The sequence below is a fragment of the Piliocolobus tephrosceles genome, chromosome 3 (assembly GCF_002776525.5).
Source record: "Piliocolobus tephrosceles isolate RC106 chromosome 3, ASM277652v3, whole genome shotgun sequence".
NCBI lineage: Eukaryota > Metazoa > Chordata > Mammalia > Primates > Cercopithecidae > Piliocolobus > Piliocolobus tephrosceles.
Genome location: NC_045436.1, coordinates 118,427,069 through 118,451,757, shown reverse-complemented (window position 1 = coordinate 118,451,757; position 24,689 = coordinate 118,427,069). Strand labels below are relative to the sequence as shown.

At 39.3% G+C, this 24,689-nt stretch overlaps 1 protein-coding gene across 3 annotated transcripts in view; it reads left to right on the top strand.

The window, feature by feature from the left end:
• Window positions 1-1,032: 1,032 nt before the first annotated feature.
• The window catches only part of SLC4A4 (solute carrier family 4 member 4), a 396,122-nt gene continuing 372,465 nt past the window's right edge, over window positions 1,033-24,689 (top strand). The window contains exon 1 of one of the 3 annotated variants that reach the window (XM_023190244.3): window positions 1,033-1,163. The gene's annotated coding sequence lies outside the window, so the exon portion shown is untranslated. The remainder of the gene's footprint in view (window positions 1,164-24,689) is intronic. The other 2 variants (XM_023190242.2, XM_023190245.1) reach the window with 2 other exon arrangements.

Here is a 24,689-nt window from a genome sequence, read left to right as displayed (position 1 = left end):
GGAAGACAGAAAGGCATCAGTGACATAAGTGAAGGACACAGTTGACAACCACATTATCTTCAGACATTTTTTGTTAAAGGTGAACAATGACAACACTGTGTTACGGCAGCACTCTATACGCCCCAAGTTTTATAAAGTAGAGTCAGGAGTGATCTGAGCTGGGAAACGCATGCAATTTTAGGTCTGCATGGAAGCACAGGCTCTCCCCATGGGGAACTCTTCTGAGTAGGACAAAAAGCTGGACCTAGGACCCAGCCCAGGGCGTTAGAAAGAAGGAACCCGGGAGGCAAGAGCGGCTGGTCCGGAGCCGGGTCGTCAGCCAGCTCCGGGCGGGCGCTGAGCGCAGAGCTCAAGCCCCTGGCGGAGGCGGCGCGGCTCGAGGCCCCTCCCCGCCGCGGATGCCCGGGCGGCTGACGCCGAGCGGCGGCCCCGAGCGGTGGGGGCCGGGCGGGCGGGCGGGCGCGAGCGAGGGCAGGGCAGGGGGCCGGCCGAGGCCACTTACGGCTTTAAATATGGATCGCAGGCTCGCGCTCGCGGCACAGCCTCCGCCGCGGCCGCCTTTCCTGAGCCCCCGCACCCTGGCTTGCTCCCGAGGGGCGCCCGGGCTGGGCTCCGCTGCTGCAGCGTTAGTTACTGGCAGGAACATCAGAGATCCCCATAAATATGCAGGAGCTGCAGGAGGCAAACTAGAGTAGACGCCCGCGCTCTTACACACTCGCTCGCCGAGCACCACGCGGGCCGTGTAGATATCCCCCCTGCGCCACCTTTCTCCCTCGCGGGCCCTTCAGGTTCCAGTCCTGCCTGTTCCGAAGACCCTCCCGCCCCAGCGCCTTTGCCCCGCTCTCCCGCGCTCGCCTCTCTCCGGAGCGCGCACCCACCCAGGCGGCAAAGTTGTGACTACTTGGGCGCGGGTGACTGGCGCCCCGCTCGCTCCGCGCCCCGCGCAGACAACTTCCCGCGGCTCGGCCCCGCCGCGTCCCGGGCTCGCGCCTCCAGGGATTCCGCGGCCCCCCAGCCTCCAACCCCGGCGGCGCGCCGGGCAGCGCTTCGGTGGCGGCGGCGGCCGCGGTGGCAGCGAAGGCGGCGGCGGCGGCGGCAGTGGCCGCTGCAGCCCCACACTCCGCCGCCAAACTGGAGGAGCGACGGAAGCCGGACCCCAGGAGGTGAGCGCCTGGCCCCGGCAGCTGCCGGGAGGGTCGATGGGGTCCCTGGCTACACGGCGGGGGCGGGCGCGAGCCCAGGGGCCGATCCAGTAGGGCGCGCAGGCGGCCTCAGCGCGCTCCTGGGAGGGAGAGAGAGGTCAATTGCGGGCCGGGCATCCCCTGAGCTGGGCGCGGGCGGTGTATGGAGGCTGCTTCCGCGGAAAAGTACTTTTTTTTTTCCTTCTTAGGGTTTAGAGGAAAAGTTTGGGTGGTCCTGCTTCTCCCTCACTGCTAAGTCCCTTGCGCGCAACTGGGCGTCTTTACGAGGACTGCGGGGCCAGTGTCTGCGGCGGGCTGGGCTCGGGGCTCAGTGACACGTGTGTTGCTGTGAGCCTGGGTGGTCGCCCTGTGACCAGGCACCTGCTTGAGAGGAACACATCCCCAAACCCATCACAGGGGGAGATTTGGGAAGTCTCAGTGCTACCGAGGCCGCGGCCCCCACTTCACTGCCCGCTCCAGGACGGAGCATTTACATCTCTCCCTGGCACGCCGAAGGCGGGGGGTGAGTCAGGCAGATTCTCTGCAAGTGGCACACACACATTTATTTGCAATGAATTTGGATAGGAGAGGCAGAGGTTAAACTGGAATTTCTTTTGGCCAGCGACAGCGGAGCTCTTCCTCAGGTACTGGGCAGCATGTGCGTCTTGGCAAGGAGAGGTGATTTCTTTTTTCTTAAGTGCATTTTACTCAGCCGTTGCCAGTCCGTTAATAAGTCACCAAAGGAAGGCAGGAGTTGGGAACTACATCAGCAAACCGCAGCAAGCACCATAAAGACAAAAGTTCTTACAGAACAAAAAGAAAAACTTGAATTGACGTGAAAGATGGAGAAGGAAGCAACCTCTGTCCTGTCACTTTTTTCAGCGCCCTGTAAAACTGTTTTTTCTACCCTTCCTTCCCTCTCAAGGCCCTACCTTCACAGCATAATTGATCGCAGCAAGCTCTTTCCAACTTGACACTGAAGAGCAGCGACCCCTTTGGCTTACCCTCCCCATTTCTTTTCCTAGTTCGCTTCAGTGCCCTGGAAAGTTGCTCCTAATGAGAAATCAAGAACACTGGGCTGTACTAAACGCTCATTGTCTCAAATCCTGGAACAGTTCCTTTCCTAAGAGACACTGTATTGTACTGTAGTTGTAGTTCTCTTTTTTCTTGTATCTTGGGACTTGGAGTTGTAATATTACCTGAATTAAATTAATTAAAGTGTACATTGCTCATCTGGGCTTATTTTTTTTTCATTGTGATTTGAGTAGATTCGTCAATGGCATTAGAACAATATTCAGTACCTTTTTAGAGCCAATGTAATGTCTTTTGAAAACGTCTCTGACTACAACTGTGTTTCTTGTGTCTGTCATATTAGCATGTAAATAATTTATATGGTCATTTTAGTACTTAGACTGAAAATATTAGTATAACTTCATTCAAAGGAAGTGTGCCTGTTTATTTTTCTATAGCTTTTATAGCTGAGAAAAAACTTTTACTTTCATTTTAAAGTTAAAAGTACTGATAGGATTCTGGTCTTTGTGGTAGATCTTGAAATTGAATGATTTGTTTTAACTGTATCCCACACTGTCAAGTAAGATGACACAGAAACTCGCATGTATGTAGATGGAGACATGAAAGCAGTACCACTGCATTATGAGCTGTTGAGGCAGAGAGCATTTGTAGGAGTGGGGGTGAAGAGGACAAGATGGGATATTTTGATAGTCCCAGCCATGTTTAAAAGAACTGAAAACTAAGAAACCCCCAACATTTTGGATTTAACTGTTCTTTAGAATGAGGGTTTTGGTGCCATTTGCTCTTTTGGGGTCATTTCTGGAGACTTACAAACATACATTAGACATCTTACCCAATGAGACTGGCAGAATGTACTCTCAGTTTAGATTAATGTATTTCTTTTAGTTCACATAGTCAATATTAAATAACTTTAGATATTTGAATGTTAGTGCTATGATTTCCATCTCTTAAATGATTAAGAGACATTTTGGATTTACAAAAATGTTGTGTGAAAGAAATAAAGGCAATCAGATTTAGACGAATAATGCGATAGAAATCGGGTAACCTTTGGGACAACTTCCAGTAGGCCCTGATGGTAATCTCATTTTTCGCTGAGTGCTGGCAGGTACAGTTTTGAGATTCTGATCCCTTGTTCTGATAACAAAAGTGATATCTGGCCATAGCTTACGTCTTAAAGGAAAAGACAACACTTAAAGAAATGCACACTATCTGGTGAATCATGTAAATAAACAGGATTCCTTGCTTGCCTCTGAGAGTGCTGTAGACCATGAGGACTGCTATTGTTAGGGGAGAAGAGTCCTGAGATACTCTGCTGGACTTAAGTGTGGCGAGATACATATTTGTTTCTTGGAGTTTCTTTGTGTTTATTTAAAATAATATGAATGAAATACAAGACTGGGGTTGATAGATAAGATTGGGAGTGGAAAGAACAAACTGAGAAGAGGAAAATCTAATGATGATTAAAATTTCTAAGCAGTTTTTTCTTGATTGCTAAATGGAAGGAATCAGAATGCGTGATTTGATGGGACAAAGGAAGCTATAAGCAGAACATGGATCTCAGTTGATGCTGTTTCCAAGGACAACCTGTGATTTATGAAATTTATGTATTTTTAGGGAGTCATTTGGCAAAATGGATAAAGAACATCCAGGAAGCTAGTAAGACTTTACAAAACTGGATCTTACTACTTTTACATAATGTAGGAATCTTAGAGAAAAGGAGGATAAAGTTTTAAGGTCAGCTAAGTTCCAAATACATTTTGCCTTTCTCCCAGTATTTAAGCTGTTGATACATTTGGGTCACAAAAACGGAAAATATGCTTCTGTTCTTCTGACATGAAGATGATCTTTTTATCCTCAGTAGTGCACACCTTTGGTTATTTTTCCAGCAATAGGGATGGGTTCCCCTTTACTCAGTTCTGCCTAATATATGTTTACACACACACACACACACAAATCATTTGTAGAGGCTGATTTAATTTTGTCAGAAGCCATATTAACTACTTTCATTTTTATTTTTTATTTTTATTTATTTAGTTTTTTGAGACGGAGTCTCGCTCTGTCGCCCAGGCTGGAGTGCAGTGGTGCGATCTCAGCTCACTGCAAGCTCCGCCTCCTGGGTTCACACCATTCTCCTGCCTCAGCCTCCGAGTAGCTGGGACTACAGGCACGCACCACTACGCCCGGCTAATTTTTTGTATTTTTAGTAGAGACGGGGTTTCACCGTGTTAGCCAGGATGGTCTCCATCTCCTGCCCTCGTGATCCGCCCGCCTTGGCCTCCCAAAGTGCTTGGATTACAGGCGTGAACCACCGCCCCCGGCCACTTTCATAATACTTCTGTGGCAATAGCTTTTATTGCATTTGGTAGTCTCAGCAGTGCAATGACATTTCTAACAAGACATTGAAAATACAATGAGAGCCAGGTGCAGTGGTCCCAGATACTCTGGAGGCTGAGTTGGGAGGATCACTTAAGCATGGGAGTTCGAGGCTGTCATGTGCTATAATATTGTGCCTATAAAATTGCTATAAAATTGTGCCTGTGAATAGCTACTGCACCTCAACCTGGGCAACATAGGGAGATCCTGTCTCTAAAAAAATGAACAACTGTATAAATGCTAATGGCTTTATTTACTTGCTGTGGCAAAAGAGAGATAAAACTTTTTCTTCCAATCTTCCTAATGATGCCAATAATTTTATTCCTTAATGATAATGTCTTACTTGACGCTGAATATAGACAGTTCCAGACTTACTATGTTCAAGTTAAAAATTTTCAGAATTACATTCTGAATGTGAAAGCATTCACATTCAGTAGGGTCTATACTTCGAGTACTGATAACAACATTCTGTTTTTCATTTTCAGTACAGTATTCAATAAATTACATGAGATATCCAATAGTTTATTTGTAAAATAGGTTAGGCTTTGTGTTAGATGATTTTGCCTAGTAGGCGAATGTAAATATTCTGAACACATTTAAGGTAGATTAGGCTAAGCTATGATGTTTGGTAGGTTAGGTGTATTTGACACATTTTTGACTTGCAATATTTTCAATTTATGTCACATTTCAGGACATAACCCACCGTAAGTTTAGGAGCCTCTGTATTGGAAAAAGATAGTGGTAGAAACAGTAATGTTGAAACTATGTGCCTCTGTAGTTGTTTGCGTAAATCAAAACATCATCTTGTTCTTCTTTCCTGAAAACTAAGTAAATGTAAGGGATTGTTATGCTTACTGAGAAGAAGAGGAAACTATGTCAGAGAACCCTATGCTTTTCTTAAACTTAACTGCAAATTATTGGTGGAGGTAGAAATGAGTATTTTATCTTTTGACTGGTGATACATGTTTGTCGAATCACTGTCAGTGAATGGGTGAATGTCCTTTTAGTCACAGCAGAAGATACTAAAGCAGATAAAAGTTTATCCTGTTTTAAAGTGACAGTTTCCATTTTCTGTTGGTAATTCCGCTCAGTAGCAGTGCCCGCTTGCCGCAACTTTATTTCAGATTCTGTAATCCAGGGAGTGTTTCATGAGAGAAGAATTTTCAGTTTGGGTGTGCCAGTTTTAGCTACCATCTTGAGAGCTAACTTTTGTTTTTCATGTAGAATGAACACAGAAAGAAATTAAGTGAAATTAGGATGTTAAAGGAAATAAATAACCACCAACTGATATTTTGGAGTTTTGTATTTTTACTTTGTGGATAATTGTGTGGAAAAGGTTTACTCCTTGACTTGAATTTAACTCGAATTTCTGTATTAGAAACCTTAAGACAATTTTAAATAATACTCCTAGTATGCTTTTTTGGGGGATTAAAAACATCAATATGAATAAAAATACAAAATGAGAAAGGAGTATGTTATGTTTAACACTGCTATAATAGTCTATGAGTGACACAACTAGAAAAATCTACTCTTAATATTTTGCGTATTTAAGGAGAAATTGGTGATTTATTTTTTTAAGTATATTCACTGGTTAATATTATTCTTAAAACTATTTTCAAGTAAATAAGCTTGTGGGATATGGACTTCTGTGTTTGTTAATTCTAGCTTTGGCCTGGAGATCTAATATTCACTGATAAGATCTAGTAAGACCTTCATCTATTTGAAACTCCTGCATTTGGCATGTTCCCTAGCAAAAAAAAGCCTCTGAGCAGGCAAAATAGAGAGTAAAAAAAGAAATACATTAAAAAGAATTCACTTTACTCCTAGGACATCCCTCAGAGTCAGTTTACTTTTAATGCACATACTGTTCTATGATTGATTATAAAATTTCTAATCCCATAGCAAACAGTAAACTACAAAGTAGAAGACTAAAATGGGCTTCATTGGCAAATACATGGAAAACACTGAAAAGTACCTGACAACAGCGTGGTAGTAAAGCAAGAGGAAGACAGAGGTAAGAACTAAAGCAAGCACAGTGGTTGAGGACTATTTAGGTGCTCTGATTGCCTCACTTCATTACACCCCCTTCTCCCTCCCTCACTTTCTCTTTTCTTCCTTCTTTTCTCTTCCCCTCTTCCTTCTGTTAAGTTTTATTGAAACACATTGGTCAGAAAATTGTATGTCATCATACCATCAGTAGACAGCTCAGCAATTGACCTAAGTGAACACATCCATGTAACCAGGGCCAAGACCACAATATAGACTCCCTCTTCTCCCTCTTCAAGTCATTACTTCCCCCCAAGGTAACTGCTCTCCTAATTTCTGAGACAGTAGGTTACTTTCACCTATCGTTGAACTTTCTGTCAGTGAATTACATGGTATGTATTCTTGTGTGTGGCTTCTTTTGCTTCACATTATGTTGTGAGATTCATTCTTGTTTTGTGTGAAGCATCAGTTTATTCTCATTGCTGCATAGTGTTCTACTTTATAACAACGCCACAGTACATTTATCCATTTTGTTCTTGATTTACTCATTTTGTTTGGGTTGTTTCTAGTTTTTGGCTATTATGAATCATGCTGCTATGACCATTCTTGTGTATGTCTTTTGGTGAGCATGTGGGAATTTCAGTTGTGTATTTTGCCAGTTTAATTGATGGGATGGTTTTAGTAGATAGTGCCTTCCTTTAGAATTGGTACTAATCCACATTTCTACCAGCATTGTGTGAGAGTATTGTCTACACCACATCCTTACAAAAGGGGTTTTGTATGTCTTTTTTTAAAGCCATTCTATTGGATGTATAGTTGTAACACATTGTAGTTTTAATTTGCATTTCTCAGAGTACCTTGTCTATCTTTTCATATGATTATTGTCTATACTTTTTTTGTAAAGTACTCTTTCATGCTTTTTGCTCATGAAGTTTTTATCCAGTATCTTTTCCCAAGTAAGGATGATTTTAATACTTGGGGAGTTAACTTCTTTTATTTATTTAGAAGACTCAGCTAACCAGGCAAACTCATTCACCAATGCTTCCATCTAATAAGTAAATTCATGGGATAAAGAGATTACAAACATTTTGAACTTGTAAAGATGATAGTCTGAATCTTTGAAACTTTATCCCTAAAAAACAAAAAACCTAAACCAAAACAATATTAAATAACTTTAATACAGCACTCAGAAACATGCAGAACTTGTCCTCAATGTTTACATAAAAGCAGAGCATCTTGTAATTTTGTATTGCCCAATGACCGATAGAGATTTGTATTTGGAAGGTATGAGTTGAACATCCGGCTTTCTTGCTTATATTTGTTTGATTTTGAGAATCAAAAAAATCATCTGTGTCTTTTTTCCTTATTAAAATAATTATAAAACCTCATTCACAGAGGAGTTATGAGGAACAGATAAAGTGATCTTTATGAAATCTTGTTCAGCAGTGTAAATGGCCATACATGTTAGTTATTATTATTGTTATTGTATTCTTCAACATTCCTTATTCTTGAATTGAATTGTGCCAGCACTGAGAACAGTTCCTGGCATATTAATAACTGTTTGTTGGCTGAATGAATGAACAACACATTTAAGCACTTTTCTTAAGCTGTTACTCTGAGTGACTCAAGCTGTGCTTTACATATTTTTTTTTCTCTAGGACTTTTACTTTTTATTGCTAAAGCTGAGTTGGAACCAAGGTTCATCAAGCATCATATTGAAAAATTGAGTCTAATAGCCAGCAGTTTGAGATCACCCATTTCACTATATAGTTCGTATTAAATTTATGCCCCCAAGTAACACACACGATTTGGAGAACCCTTGAAAATGATTACACTGCTCTTCACTCCACGAGTGATCCCCAAAGCTTACACACTGAATATTTTTAGCTTCTATAATTAGAATGGCCACAAATTTCCAGATTTAAATTATTACAGTGGGTTCTCCAGTGCTACTACTTTGGAAGCCATGTTTTGTGTAAAATTGAACATTTAAGGATGAACAGTAGCTGAAAACTGGAGGTTTTATAGTCCCTTTTCAGCTTAATATGAATAAGGTGTTTCACAGATATGTTGATTCCAATGTGAAAGCAAACAGCATACACCTTATACACATTTGTGTAAAGCAACAATTCTTAACCCTTTGATAGGTCTGATTTTCAGCTGTTGACTTGATGTTGTAACTCCATTCAAAAAGTAGTTTAGAGGCATATTTTTATTTTTAGATTAAATAGATTTAAAATTTGTATGATTTTTGTTTTGGGGAATTACATGATCTTCCTTTAAATAATAGTAGGTATCGCTTTGAAAAATCAGGCTTGCAGCAGAAGAAACTTGATTTTCTATATAGAAATCTGGTTAGATTTTCTTACCCAAAGACTGATGTTCTTTGCCTTTTTTCCTGTATTTGAGGTTTTTTTTTTTTTTTTTTAAGAGCTTATGGTGTTCTTGGTTGTTTGCTGCCATCATTTAAGTATAGCTGTTCTGTGGTACTCAGAATACTGAGCATGTAACGTTTTACTTCAGAATAACATAAGTCAGTGTACATTTTATAAGGACGTTTACATATTAGGTAGTATACTGCATTGTGCTTGACGCAAATGTGGCCAATTTAGGGTGATTTAGTGGAAAATTGAATCATCTGGTATAGTAAACAGCTTTTGTTTTCTGTTGCAGACATAATGCTATGGAAAATTGAAATAAATGCAAGGGGTAGTTATGGTGAACCCTGTTAAACTACTGTTTTAAAAATAGTGAATTTCAGAAAAGTCTCATCTTCTGAGTGATTTCATTCCTTTGAGAAGTTAAACTGGCTTTTTTTTAAAACAAATGCATCCAGGCGTGCCTGGTTATTGCTGTATTTAAAGCTGGAAGCAAGGCTCCTCCTTTCGGTTCTCACTTGACACGTGGGATTTAAAAAAGCAAGGGTATACTATGGATTTAGGGAAGGATACTTGTTTAACAAATAGGATTATGACAATTAAAGTAGCTAAACTGATCTCCCAAGGGAATGAGATTAGCGCTTCCATTTTTTGTGCTCTTCAGCATGGAAATCTGTTAGCCTTATTGAAATATTCCTAATGTCTCTAATACAAACCAGGTTTTTGCACCTTCTACCCCAGAAGGATCAGGAATGAAGTCCTGAAAGTGAGACTTGGTGAAATATGTTTTGTTCTGAGTGAGGAATCAGTGGGACCATCAGTTAGGCTGAAAGTTTCATGGGATCTTGAGTGTTGATGGCTGCACTCCTGAAACTCTCTCCTTGTGTATTGCGTGACCACAGCTGTAGTGAGACATCACAGTTGAACTGCTTCACAAATTCCTTCGATTCCTTTGACCTCTGGAGACTCTGTCCTTAGGAATGTGAGATGAGCACTCACGATGTTAGCAGAACGTAGGGCCTCATGGTAGGGAGTTTGCTAGAGTACTGATTACAATCGCCTTTGGAAAATGGCTGAGCATTAACAGATTAAGCAGAAACATGCAGCTCACACATTTGCACTTTTACAAGTTGTCAGGGAAAGGGAGAAGGTGGATAGGAAATGTCTCAAAAGATTTAGATAAACTAGATCAGATAATTTCCCTGGAAAATATATTAAGAAATGATATAAAAACACCACTCCAAAAGCGTCAGAAGAAAATAGAGTTCAAACACTTACATATTTTTATTGGCAAAACCTTAGGCAGTGAATTCCGCACTTTAATTGATCACTTTATTGCTTACTGCTTTGCACTGCCCTTTAATTGTTTCATATGTATTCATGTTGTCTACACAGTATACTTCCCCATGGTCCTCATAGTGGCCAGAAAATGCTTATTTAATGGAAGGATACTTGCTATTTTAAAAATATGTACTGGCCGGGTGCGGTGGCTCACACCTGTAATCCTAGCACTTTGGGAGGCCGAGGAGGGCGGATCACCTGAGATCAGGAGTTCGAAACCAGCCTGGCCAACATGGTGAAACCCCATCTCTACTAAAAATACAAAAATTAGCCGGGTGTGGTGGCTGGTGCCTGTAATCCCAGCTACTTGCGAGGCTGAGGCAGTAGAATTGCTGGAACCTGGGAGACAGAGGCTGCAGTGAGCTGAGATTGCACCATTGCACTCCAGCCTGGGCAACAGAGCAAGACTCCATCTCAAAAAAAAAAAAAAAAAAAAATGTGGACAGACCAGAGATCCCAAATCATCTTATCCAACTTTATTTAAACTGTATTTCTGGCTGGGCGCAGTGGCTCACGCCTGTAATCCCAGCACTTTGGGAGGCCGAGGTGGGTGGATTGTTTGAGGTCAGGAGTTCAAGGCCAGTATGACCAACATGGTGAAACTCCATCTCTACTAAAAATATAAAAATTACCCAGGCATGGTGGCGGGCGTCTGTAATCCCAGCTTCTTGGGAGGTTGAGGCGGAAGAATTGTTTGAAGCTGGTAGGCGGGGGTTGTGGTGAGCTGAGGTCGCACCACTGCACTCCAGCCTGGACGACAGAGCGAGATTCCGTCTCAAGCGAACAAAAACAAAAACAAGAACAAAAAAACACTGTATTTCTTCTGGAGATATTCCTTCAATGCAGTAGCTGTGATCATTGCTATTAGGCTTTTTACATACTTCTTGTGAAATTTGTTGTAATGAGGTTTGGAGCCCAGAGCTTTGGGGATGAATATTTGTTATTATGGTTTGTGATGTGTTATAGTTTCTTGGAAAAATTAATTAACTTATTTTGATTTGACTGTATTTGATCTGTTCTTTGAGTTGGATACAATTTTAGTTACTGATTATTTGAGATTAAAAATAACTTGTTAGCACTTTTATAAATAACTTTTTGTTTTTAAATACAGGCTCACTAGAGTTGCAAAAATATAGTGCAAAGAGTTTTTCTGTATGCTTTACTCATCTTCCCTCAATGAACACGACTTTAAAGATGCCTGAAAAGGCCTTTGCCTAAAAAGATTTATAAGGAATTACAATTTTTATGCTTGCTCTGAAGAAAAAAAAGTATTTTACTGATTATATGTATAACCACAGATTATAAAAAATAGAGACACCTTCTAACTCTATTTTTGGGGGTTGTGGGTTTCTGTTGGAAAAGGTGCTCATGTGGCAGGCAAGAAGGAAGAGTCATTCGTTCATTTATTTATTCATATCTCTGTGAATTTGGTGTTTGCCTCATTCAAATCATTTAAAAAATATTGATCATACTGATTACATTGAACTAAGAGTTTGAAGTCTAAATGTTGTTCCTAAAAAATCTTTCGAAAATATAATGCAAATAAAAGTGAATGAGAGTAGAACTTCTTTTTTTAATTTTTGTTATACTTTTAAGTTCTAGGGTACATGTGCACAACGTGCAAGTTTGTTACATAGCTATACATGTGCCATGTTAGTGTGCTGCAACCATTAACTCATCATGTACATTAGAACATGAACTCATCGTTTTTTTTTTAAATTATTTATTTGTTTGTTTATTTTTTATTATACTTTAAATTCTAGGGTACACGTGCACAATGTTCAGGTTCGTTACATGGGTATACATGTGCCATGTTGGTGTGCTGCACCCATTAACTCGTCATTAACATTAGGTATATCTCCTAATGCTATCCCTCCCCCCTCCCCACATCCCATGATATGCCCCAGTGTGTGATGCTCCCCTTCCTGTGTCCAAGTGATCTCATTGTTCAATTCCCACCTATGAGTGAGAACATGCGGTGTTTGGTTTTCTGTTCCCGTGATAGTTTGCTGAGAATGATGGTTTCCAGCTGCATCCATGTCCCTACAAAGGACATGAACTCATCCTTTTCTATGGCTGCATAATGTTCCATGGTGTATATGTGCCACATTTTCTTAATCCAGTCTGTCATTGATGGACATTTGGGTTGGTTCCAAGTCTTTGCTATTGTGAATAGTGCCACGATAAATATACGTGTGCATATGTCTTTATAGCAGCATGATTTATAATCCTTTGGGTATATACCCAGTAATGGGATGGCTGGGTCAAATGGTATTTCTAGTTCTAGATCCTTGAGGAATCGCCACACTATCTTCCACAATGGTTGAACTAGTTTACAGTCCCACCAACGGTGTAAAAGTGTTCCTATTTCTTCACATCCTCTCCAGCACCTGTTGTTTCCTGACTTTTTAATGATTACCATTCTAACTGATGTGAGATGGCATCTCATTGTGGTTTTGATTTGCATTTCTCTGATGGCAAGTGATGATGAGCATTTTTTCATGTGTCTGTTGGCTGTATAAATGCCTTCTTTTGAGAAGTGTCTATTCATATCCTTTGCCCACTTTTTGATGAGGTTGTTTTTTTTTCTTGTAAATTCGTTTGAGTTCTTTGTAGATTCTGGATATTAGCCCTTTGTAAGATTAGTAGATTGCAAAAATTTTCTCCCATTCTGTAGGTTGCCTTTTCACTCTGATGGTAGTTTCTTTTTCTGTGCAGAAGCTCTTAAGTTTAATTAGATCCCATTTGTCAATTTTGGCTTTTGTTGCCACTGCTTTTAGTGTTTTAGACATGAAGTCCTTGCCCATGCCTATGTCCTGAATGGTATTGCCTAGGTTTTCTTCTAGGGTTTTTATGGTTTTAGGTCTAACATTTAAGTCTCTAATCCATCTTGAATTAATTTTTGTATACAGTGTAAGGAAGGGATCCAGTTTCAGCTTTCTTCATATGGCTAGCCAGTTTTCCCAGCACCATTTATTAAATGGGGAATCTTTTCCCCATTTCTTGTTTTTGTCAGGTTTGTCAAAGATCAGATGGTTGTAGACGTGTGGTATTATTTCTGAGGACTCTGTTCTGTTCCTTTGGTCTATATCTCTGTTTTTGTACCAGTACCATGCTGTTTTGGTTACTGTAGCCTTGTAGTATAATTTGAAGTCAGGTGGAGTGATGTCTCCAGCTTTGATCTTTTGGCTTCGGATTATCTTGGCAATGCGGGCTCTTTTTTGGTTCCATATGAACTTTAAAGCAGTTTTTTCCAATTCTGTGAAGGAAGTCATTGGTAGCTTGATGGGGATGGCATTGAATCTATAAATTACCTTGGGCAGTATGGCCATTTTCACTATATTGATTCTTCCTATTCATGAACATGGAATGTTCTTCCAGTTGTTTGCGTCCTCTTTTATTTCATTGAGAAGTGGCTTGTAGTTCTCCTTAAAGAGGTCCTTCACATCCCTTGTAAGTTGGATTCCTAGGTATTTTATTCTCTTTGAAGCAATTGTGAATGGGAGTTCACTCATGGTTTGGCTCTCTGTTTGTCTGTTATTGGTGTATAAGAATGCTTGTGATTTTTGCACATTGATTTTGTATCCTGAGATTTTGCTGAAGTTGCTTATCAGCTTAAGGAGATTTTGGGCTGAGATGATGGGGTTTTCTAAATATACAATCATGTCATCTGTAAACAGGGACAATTTGACTTCCTCTTTTCCTAATTGAATACTCTTTATTTCTTTCTCCTGCCTGATTGCCCTGGCCAGAACTTTCAACACTATGTTGAATAGGAGTGGTGAGAGTGGGCATCCCTGTCTTATGCCAGTTTTCAAGGGGAATGCTTCCAGTTTTTGGCCATTCAGTATGATATTGGCTTTGGGTTTGTCATAAATAACTCTTACTATTTTGAGATACGTTCCATCAATACCGAATTTATTGAGAGTTTTTAGCATGAAGAGCTGTTGAATTTTGTCAAAGGCCTTTTCTGCATCTATTGAGATAATCATGTGGTTTTTGTCTTTGGTTTTGTTTATATGCTGGATTACGTTTATTGCCTGTGTTGAACCAGCCTTGCATCCCAGGGATGAAGCCAACTGTATCATGGTGGTTAAGCTTTTTGATGTGCTGCTGGATTCGGTTTGCCAGTATTTTATTGAGGATTTTTGCATCGATGTTCATCAGGGATATTGGTCTAAAATTATCTTTTTTTGTTGTGCCTCTGCCAGGCTTTGGTATCAGGATGATGTTGGCCTCATGGAATGAGTTAGGGAGGATTCCCTCTTTTTCTATTGATTGGAATAGTTTCAGAAGGAATGGTACCAGCTCCTCCTTGTACCTCTGGTAGAATTCGGCTGTGAATCCATCTGGTCCTGGACTTTTTTTGGTTGGTAGGCTATTAATTATTGCCTCAATTTCAGAGCTTGTTATTTGTCTACTCAGGGATTCAACTTCTTCCTGGTTTAGTCTTGGGAGAGTGTATGTGTCCAGGAATTTATCCATTTCTTGTAGGTTTTCTAGTTTATTTGTGTAGACTATTTATAGTATTCTTTGATGGTAGCGTGTATTTCTGTGGGATCGGTGGTGATATCCCCTTTATCATTTTTTATTGTGTCTATTTGATTCTTCTTTCTTTTCTTCTTTATTAGTCTTGCTAGCGGTCTATCAATTTTGTTGATCTTTTAAAAAAAACCGGCTCCTGGATTCATTGATTTTTTGAAGGGTTTTTTGTGTCTCTATCTCTTTCAGTTCTGCTCTGATCTTAGTTATTTCTTGCCTTCTGCTAGCTTTTGAATGTGTTTGCTCTTGCCTCTCTAGTTCTTTTAATTGTGATGTTAGAGTGTCAGTTTTAGATCTTTCCTGGTTTCTCTTGTGGGCATTTAGTGCAATAAATTTCTGTCTACACACTGCTTTAAATGTGTCGCAGAGATTCTGGTATGTTGTATCTTTGTTCTCATTGTTTTCAGAGAACATCTTTATTTCTGCCTTCATTTCATTATGGACCCACTCGTCATCAGGAGCAGGTTGTTTAGTTTCCATGTAGTTGAGTGGTTTTGAGTTTCTTAATCCTGAGTTCTAGTTTGATTGCACCGTGGTCTGAGAGACAGTTTGTTATAATTTCTGTTCTTTTACATTTGCTGCGGAGTGCTTTACTTCCAACTATATGTCAATTTTGGAATAAGTGTGATGTTGTGCTGAGAAGAATGTATATTCTGTTGATTTGGGGTGGAGAGTTTTGTACATGTCTATTAGGTCCACTTGGTGCAGAGCTGAGTTCAATTACTGGATATCCTTGTTAACTTTCTGTCTCATTGATCTGTCTAATGTTGACAGTGGGGTGTTAAAGTCTCCCATTATTATTGTGTGGGAGTCTAAGTGAGAGTAGAACTTCTTTATGGTACAGGTATTAGGGCAGCATGATAACACTGGATTTTATGTAAAGATGAGAGAATATCATTGTTCTGTATATCTCTATATGTAAGGTGCATGTTATTATCGTACAGTATGTGTGAATGCACAATATATTGAGATGCTTTAGAACAGATGTTTCATTTATTACATATCCATAATATTTCCAGTGAAATCTCAGTGTTTCACTACTCCTTAATATATTGATAAATATTACACTTGAACATGCATTTGAATTCAATTATGTCTTAATAGGAATCTTCTCTCTCTCTCTCTCTCTCTCTCTTTTTTTTTTGAGATGGAGTCTCGCTCTGTCGCCCAGGCTGGAGTGCAGTGGCGCGATATCGACTCACTGCAAGCTCCGCCTCCTGGGTTCACGCCATTCTCCTGCCTCAGCCCCCCCGAGTAGCTGGGACTACAGGCGCCCGCCACCTTGCCCGGCTAATTTTTTTGTATTTTTTAGTAGAGACAGGGTTTCACCGTGTTAGCCAGGATGGTCTCGATCTCCTGATCTTGTGATCCGCCCACCTCGGCCTCCTAAAGTGCTGGAATAATAGGAATCTTTAAATGCTGTATTTCTATGTTTGTCCATGTGTCTGAACTTTATGCAATCTTATCTAGAATATTCCTTTGAGGGTTTGGTCTTGCACCTCAGGGCAGATGTAACTGGGAAGGGTCTAGAGAAACACACTGCATATCATGAGAATGGAGGAGTTTTTTTAGGAGAACACACAGAAAGTTATTTGCATGCTTATGGTCCTGAACAATGAAGTGTGAAGTCTGAAAGGAGTCCTCACCAAAGCCTGTAATGTCATGAACACTTTCCCCAAATCCAAGAATATCAGAACTAGTAGCACCACATATAACAGAGAAATAGGCTGAGTGGCTCATGCCTGTAGTCCTTGTGCTTTAGGAGACTGGGGCAGGAGGATTGCTTGAGGCCAGGAGTTTGAGACAGCCTTGGCAGCATAGTGAGACCCTGTCTCCACAAAATACAAAATAATAAAAAAAATACATAACTGAGAGAAATAGGCTTAGCTTAAATTTTTAAAAAGTTTCAGTTTATGCAGTGGGTATTTATGTGAGCAGATTTTTTTACCACAAGAGGAGAAACTGGATACTCTTAACAGGAGAAGGTCCAGAGCAAATCATTGGGTGGGTTAAGTATTTATACAATTTGAAAGAGAAGATGGACATTTGGTAAATAGACCTAATCTTTTGGGTGGTTATTCTCTCTTTATCCAGAACTTTACCCAGGATTATCCTCTTCTCACAGAACTTTCTTCTAGTCACTTATCATTTTGTAGAATAATTTCCTGTTCTTTGATGTCATCGGGTGTCACTGAAACTTGGAGAGGATTGTGGGTCTGACCACATATGACAGTTCCTATAAAGTTTACTGGCCTCAGCATGTCTTATCTCAGCTCTTGACCTTGACCAGAAAGCACTAGTGTAAATGCACTGTTACATTTGAGGTTATAAAATAGGCACTTAGACTTCCTTATAAAATTTCTATGAATCAAATCCACATCTTGCTACTGATAACATGAAATTGGATGTTATTTCTGAATTGAAACCAACATTTTTGGTTTGGGGTTTATTTGGTATTATCTCACTAATCTGAAATAGTTCATTTTTTCCAAATAAATACAGTATATTTTATTTTGGGCAAGTTTAAAAATCATCCTCTTGGATAGCTTTTTAAAAGGTAATGCTATGTATGCAAATTAAAGAGCTTGGAAAGTCTGGTGCCATGTATTCCTGTTCGGCCTACAGCTTTTAGCTTCTGTGATAAATGGACTCTACTACATGGGCTTGAACAACACAGTGTCCTTTTTTTATTTTTATTTTTTGACACGGAGTCCCGCTTTGTTGCTCAGACTGGAGTGCAGTGGCGCGATCTTGGCTCACTACAACCTCCTCCTCCTAGGTTCAGGCAGTTCTCCTGCCTCAGCCTCCTGAGTAGCTGGGACTACAGGAGCATGCCACAATGCCCGGCTGAGTTTTGAATTTTTAGTAGAGGTGGAGTTTCACCATGTTGGCCAGGCTGGTCTCGAACCCCTGACTTCAGGTGATCCGCCTGCCTCAGCTTCCCAAAGTGCTGGGATTACAGGTGTGAAACACTGTGCCTGGCTCACAGTGTCTTTTTATGTAAAAACCAGAATAGCAGGAAAAAGTAGGTTAGAGCATGTGGCCCAGGCTGCTACTTGAGTTGACAGCTGATGGACTAACTTCTTAGTCCTGTAGAGAAAGTGAGGATTTAGTCTTTAGGTGAATGTCTGGGGATGTGGGATCTGACAGAACCCCTGTGGCTTGGGGAGCAGTGGTGGGATGATGTGAAAGCTTTAGTAGGTACTATGCAGGGTCTGTGGAATCAAGGAAGAGGAAATCATGTTTTGAGGAGGCTGATTGTGAGAAACTGTGAATCTGTCTGCTTAAATTACAAGAGTGGTCTGTTTATCTGCTGTCAACAGAGATGAAGTAGTCACTTTAATTGAATTTTCTGATAATTGAAGCTTACTTACTTAATTAAGTGTCTAAACTAAAATTGTCTGAAAATATTTTCTGATGTACATCATTTTAAAATGAATTGCACACATTTATATTCTGTCTCAACATATTGAATATAATTTTCCCTCTTGTTCATCTGTTGATATTCATTATATAATTCAGATGTGGTCTCAAGTCTGGAGGCATGTGGAGTTATTTCTCCTACACTGAGTGTTTCCATGTCATTATGCCTTAATCCTTGTTTAGACACAGCTGTGACACCCTCTTTACAACATAAAGAATAAGCAAAAAGTTCTATAAATGTATCCTGGGCTGGAAAGTGGCATTATTGACTGGCCACTGGCTATCAGCAAAGGGGCCTGAGTGGAAGGATATGAAAGGATGGGTGTAATGTAGATGACGGATTGATGGGTACAGCAAACCACCATGGCAGGTGTCTACCTATGTAACAAACCTGCACGTTCTACGCATGTATCCCAGAACTTAAAGTACAGTTGAAAAAAAAAAAAAAAAAAGAAGAAATGATAGGTGGTGAGCACAGCTGACACAGCCCACGAATACCTGGGGGCTTTGAGAAGGTTGCTGAGATCCAGCAATCATGTGGCAAATTTCAGTTATTTTTATTGAGACCTCAATAGGCTGTTGAGGTCATTGGAAACTCCTATCAAAGTTGTTTTCTGAATCCTCTGTGACTATCAGGGTTTCCCTATGTGAGTTAAGCTCTGGAGCCAGAGAGCCCGGGCTTGAATCCTGTCTCTACCATTGTCTTAGGCTGAGTTCCCTGTGAAACAGTTTCTGAGATTGTGCAAGAAGTTTACTGGGACTTGTACTGAGGGATGCTACCTGTTGGGGGAGTTAAGGAAGTTGGACTGTGAAGAGGGAGGAGCTGAAGAGCAAGGCAGTAACACAGGCCTCCGCGGATCCCATCAGGAGCTCTGGAGCTGGGGACAGAGACCTTTAGAGTTGCCCCACCTTCAGATAAGGAAGCCAAGCCTTCTTCTCCCACATCAACTGGTCGTGATACATGGGCTGCCTCTGGAGAGGGCTGTGACCTTGGGTCAGATGGCTCTTTTTGGCTAAGGTAATTTCTAGAACAAGGTTGAACTGAGTGTCATCAACCAACACTCTACCAGCTGGGGAAGCACCTCTGTTCTGAAGGGGAGATCTGGGCTGCACAGCATAGCACCAAAGACTTTGTGCCTCATGACGGGGGACTCTGTGCTTCCAAGTTCTTTATCCCAATCTTCTTTAATTCCTAGGGTTTAAGTAAATTAATGAATGTGAAATGCTTAGAAAAATCCATAGCACGTAGTCAGTATGATTTAAGTGTTCGTTATTATGATCATACCTGACTTTATCAGCCCTGCCTCTCTCTTATACCGTGGTTCTTCTAACATGCTGAGTCTGAAAGCTGCTAATACTCTCCTTACTAATTTTTTAAAATTTTCTTTGTAAGAGGAAAACAACTGACAATATTTTAGTAAGAAATGATTTACGTATAATGTGTTTTAGTACCATTTGTGTTTTTCATTTTTACCAGAAGAAGGATGCAAAAGAAGTAATTATTGATGATGACATTTGAAGGATTTGTACATATGGTGGATAAAAGTTTTAGGAGTATGTGTGTATTAATTGTTTGCCTCCCTCAAAGTAACTTAGATAAGCAATTTCTGAGTTAGCAGAGAGTTCACTGCTGTTGAGTTGGAGACTGATGTGATAAGAGCAGTTCATAACCAGGGGATAGTGTCCAGCTGAGAAGCTCCTTGAAGTGTTGGTCTTCTCCTATCCCATCACCGTAGGCCTATAAACATTAAAATGTAGAGCCAATACATATAGCATTGACAGTTAAATTGCTTTATTTCTTAAACGTTTCAGAATCATTCGTTTCAGTATTTAAATTCCATAAATATAGAGCAGATCACCTGGAATGCTTTAGAAATTTGGTTTTGATTCAAAGTAATGTTCTCATGGAGATTCAGTCTCTGCCAATTCATTTCTCATTCACTTTAGGACATGGTTAATTCCCTTGGACAGTTTTTATCTCCTTCATATTCATATGGGTGGAGAACATTTTATTTGAAATGACTCACCCTTCCCCCACCTCTCCAAATATGGCAACTGTGTTGTATTGTTTATTTTTAAGGGACTATCTGATTGCACTGTGAACATTAAAGCAGGGATAGTTAAAAATATGTGCCACAAAACACTTTTAAAATATCAAATGTAAACATTTCTTCTGTTTGTACCAGTAATCCATTATTTGTACACCCTAATAAAGTTAGCAGAGTGGAGGAGGAAATAATACAACACCTTGTTTGAAATTTTTTTTTTAAAAAGAAGGCTTCTTTGAATCCATTTTCCTCCCCAGTTTTAATTTAAATTACTTGTACTTATTCTCCATTTCTTTTACAGAAATGAGATTGTTAGAAATGAACCATGGAAAATAATTTATCTACATAATTATTATATGATGATCTGTAGAAAATGAGGATTACATGGAATATATAGTAAGCATCAAGCTGTCAACAAGAAATTTTGTTTTAACTTAACTTTCTTAGACATTAACCTTGTTTCTGAGTTGAGCAATCTGTTGTGGGTTCTATGCAGAATTCCATGGTTACTTTTGTTATGTGAGCCAGGAACCTAATGGAAATCTTCTCACTTCAGCAACCAGCTAATTTTTTTTTCCTATTGAGACTAAGAATGTCTAACACATTTAAGATTTTACTTCCACATTTTGGTGGGGGGTGGTATTTGGGAAGAGTGAATATGGATAAAAGATTTGAGGTAGACTAATAGATGTGTAAAAATGTATTAATGTTTATATATGATGAGTGGCAAAAATGTATTGCATAACAAGTCCTTTCTCCTTTTAGAAAGATGACTTTTAAAACTGTGTATTTTGGGGATTAAAATACATAAACCCTCTTTTTAGAGAAACATTGTTGAGCTTGATTTAATGGGAAACAACTCTATATCCAAGACGATAATGCTAGTGTAGCTTTTAATTCTCAAAAACATGAAATTATGACATTGGTGTGTATGATCTTTCACTACTTAAGAGACAGTGAAGTAAAAATAGTATGGACAAAATTATGTATTGTGTCCAAAATGGGTGTAGGTGAAACTTCTACTCTTGTATATTTAATCCCAAGCCAATCACAGTTACCGTGTGATGGCTTTGCAGAGGGTCCTGCTCTTAACTCCCAATTAAAAAAACCAGTTAATGCCCTCTTTTTTGTTAGCGTGCATGTAGGTAGGTTTTTATGTGGATTTTAGTTATACCTTGGTGAAAAACATGCATTTCTCAATCTTGGGCCATTGACCTGAGTTTTTTAAATGAATAGATGCAAACCAGAATATATTGTAAGAAGGAAAATCTGTTGATCCAAAACATTTGTTTATTTAAATAGAATGGCTTAGTACTTTCATTTAGAGTATAAAGGTTAATCAAGTCTTGGGATTGTTCATCTAAATATATAAATGTAATGTTGTCAGGGACACCTAAATAAATGTTTGCTTAAATGATAACTAGTTAGTAGAAGTATATTAAACTTGATTTTAATCATTCACAAAGTTTTACAAATGAAATGTGTAGTAAACTCACTGTATATTATGTAATTTAAATAAAAGGCAGAAGAGGAAAAATATCTAATAAGCAAAACACTATAAATTCCAGAAAAACCATGTTATTGGAATTTATATTTTCTCTGAAAATCAAGTAGTTTTTCACCCACAGGCCACTTGAAGGTTTATCAAAAGGAGAGGAAGATTCCATGTGGTGTTGGCTATTTGATCTAATAATGGTCTAAATGAAATGGAAAAAGAAAACATGGCCTTATACTAATGGTTCAGTTTCCAACAATAAACCTGGTGGGTTCACTTTAAGTGTGGTTTCCTGAAAATTGATGATGATTTTTAGCACTTAGCTTCTTATCTTCAAAGCACTTTCCAAATGTTAAATAATTAATTGCCACAACCCCCATGTGGGGGTAGAATAGCAAGCATGACTTTCCGTTTACCAGGAAGCCATTATGACAAGAGTCTGGAAATGTTGATTTTTATTTTTAGAGGTGTCTTTGCTTTCCAAGGTGACCAGCATTTTAAATGATGTCCTGGTTTCCAATCACAGGGTCATGGGAAAAGTAACCAAGGATATTGAGTACTCGAAAACTTTTTCTTCTTCTTGTTTCCATGCAGATTTCACTTTTCATCTTACTTTTACCTGTTCATTTTGCAATACTATTTTTTAAAATGGAATATTAAATATTAGCAAGTTTAGTCTTTGCCGTTAGTATAGTCTCTTTGTACCTAGTAAATCCAGCATATAGAAAAGCTGGTGGAACTGGGAGGGATAAAGATAACTTTAAGTGGAAAAAAAAATCACATTTCAAAAACAACTTTAATATATTAAATAAATGAATCATTTTAAACAATAGTTTTCTAGCTTAACTTAACCTTGGAGTCTGAGGAATAATGAATATAGACCATATATATGCCTAACAGTGTATTATAGACAGTTGCACTGTGTGACATATATTGAGGATGAACTTATATAAAACAACTAGAGAACAAGAAAGACAATGAGAGAGGCTAATGTAGACAAAATAAATATGGAATAAGACGGCTAACACAGGAGTTAACGCATACATCTTAACACCGGATTTAATGCATACATCTTGAGGAGACCAAGGTCGTGGGTGATGGTGTGACAGGACCTTTAGGAAGGAGGTGGGTTAGAATTTACAAGATATGTGGTGACTGTCCTAGCAGACAATACCTACATTAGCCAGACTAATTCCCGGCTTGTTTGTGTTGCCAGCATCAGGATGTCTACTGATTAGCTCTCTGGAGGGATGCAGGATGGAGTCACTGTGGCAGATGCAGAAGGCTCCCCGTCCCTCAGCTTCTCAACCTTTGAAATAGACAAGAGCCAGGACCTTACTTTGAGAGCAGTTAATCCTTTTATGCTTTGAGAAACCCACCAGATAACAAAGAGAATGCTGTGGTGATTATTTCTGATGAATTTGTTTCTTTGCATACGATTAACATCTTTAAAGGCAGAGCAGAGTTAGATTTTTTTCCATGTCATTTTAAGGAGGTAAGGCCCTCTGATTCCCCAAATCGGAAGTGTCAGCTCACACTTGTCTATTGAATGCAGGTATATCTTCTTCATCGTGAACTTTGAGACCCACAGCTGGGCTTCAGCGAAACCCCTCAATATTGTTGTGTACAGAATTTGTGTGTGTGTGTATGTGTGTGTGTGTGTGTGTGTGTGTGTATTTCTGGAGAAGTATGTCCAACATATTTATGACATTACTGAAACTGGGGCATGCACAAAAATATTGAATATTTAATACTGACTAGGGTCCCTTATGGACCACAAAACGAAATAGCAGTTTCTAGCTATCCACTCCTCCAAAATTTGAATGAAAATAGAATGAGAGCCTGTCAGCTGCAAGATATCACCTCCAAAAAATCTACTGTTTTGTGTTATCGGAAAGATCAGAAAGTGCAATGATGCAGTCAAAACCAGTGAACATGGCTGTTTAACTACAGTACATTAAATTTGGAAAGGTAATGATCAAGATTATTTTATCTACCATCAGTCATGGGACTTTCTTACTATCAGATCTGAAGAGGGTATGCCCATAAGGATAAGGCAACTTTAATTGTGCATTTGTAATTTAGCTCACATTCAAACATGAGTACTTCGATAGCCTTTTTGTGGGAAATTGCTCATTGACTATGTCGTAGAACTCACTTGGGAAGTAGGATAATTCTTTGCCTCTCTGTAGTTCTTTCTGTAAGCAAAGTAGTTATTTTCCTGTAAGTTTATATACTAATTTAAACTTTGTAAATAAGACCACATTTTCTGTGAAATTTTGCAAATAAGATCATGATTATAACTCATTAGGGGAAGCTTGATATTTAAAGGAGTATTGGAATATAAGAGAATCATTAAATATGGAAAACAAGACCAAAAGACTAGGGCATTTTAATTGAAGTTCATTGTTGCTCTTTGAGGTGTGAACGTTCAATAACTTCATGAAATTATAGCCACGTTTAAATTATATATTCATATATCCATTTTATTTTTAGGTTACAATTCAGAGTTTTCATCAGATTTCCAAAAGGCTCATGGCCGCCAAAATGTGAAGAATTATTAGCTTATAATGTCAGAATTTTGTAAGTGTTTATCTAGGAAGAAGCCTTCCATGATTTTGAGAATTTTGCTCAACTTCAGTAATTTGAAAACAGGTCATTGATAAATAATAAATTAGTACGATACAGTGGAGTTCAACACTGTTTAGTTTTGAGTATAATGCTTTATGAATATATATTAGACTTGGCAAATGTGTAAGAAGATAAGCAAGAAAGATCAAACTATTAACTCTGAATTATAACTGAGGGCCTGGGACTGAATATATGGGTTGAAATCTGTCAATAATCTATGAATCTCATTAAAACCTGTAGTTGGAACCATTTCACTCAT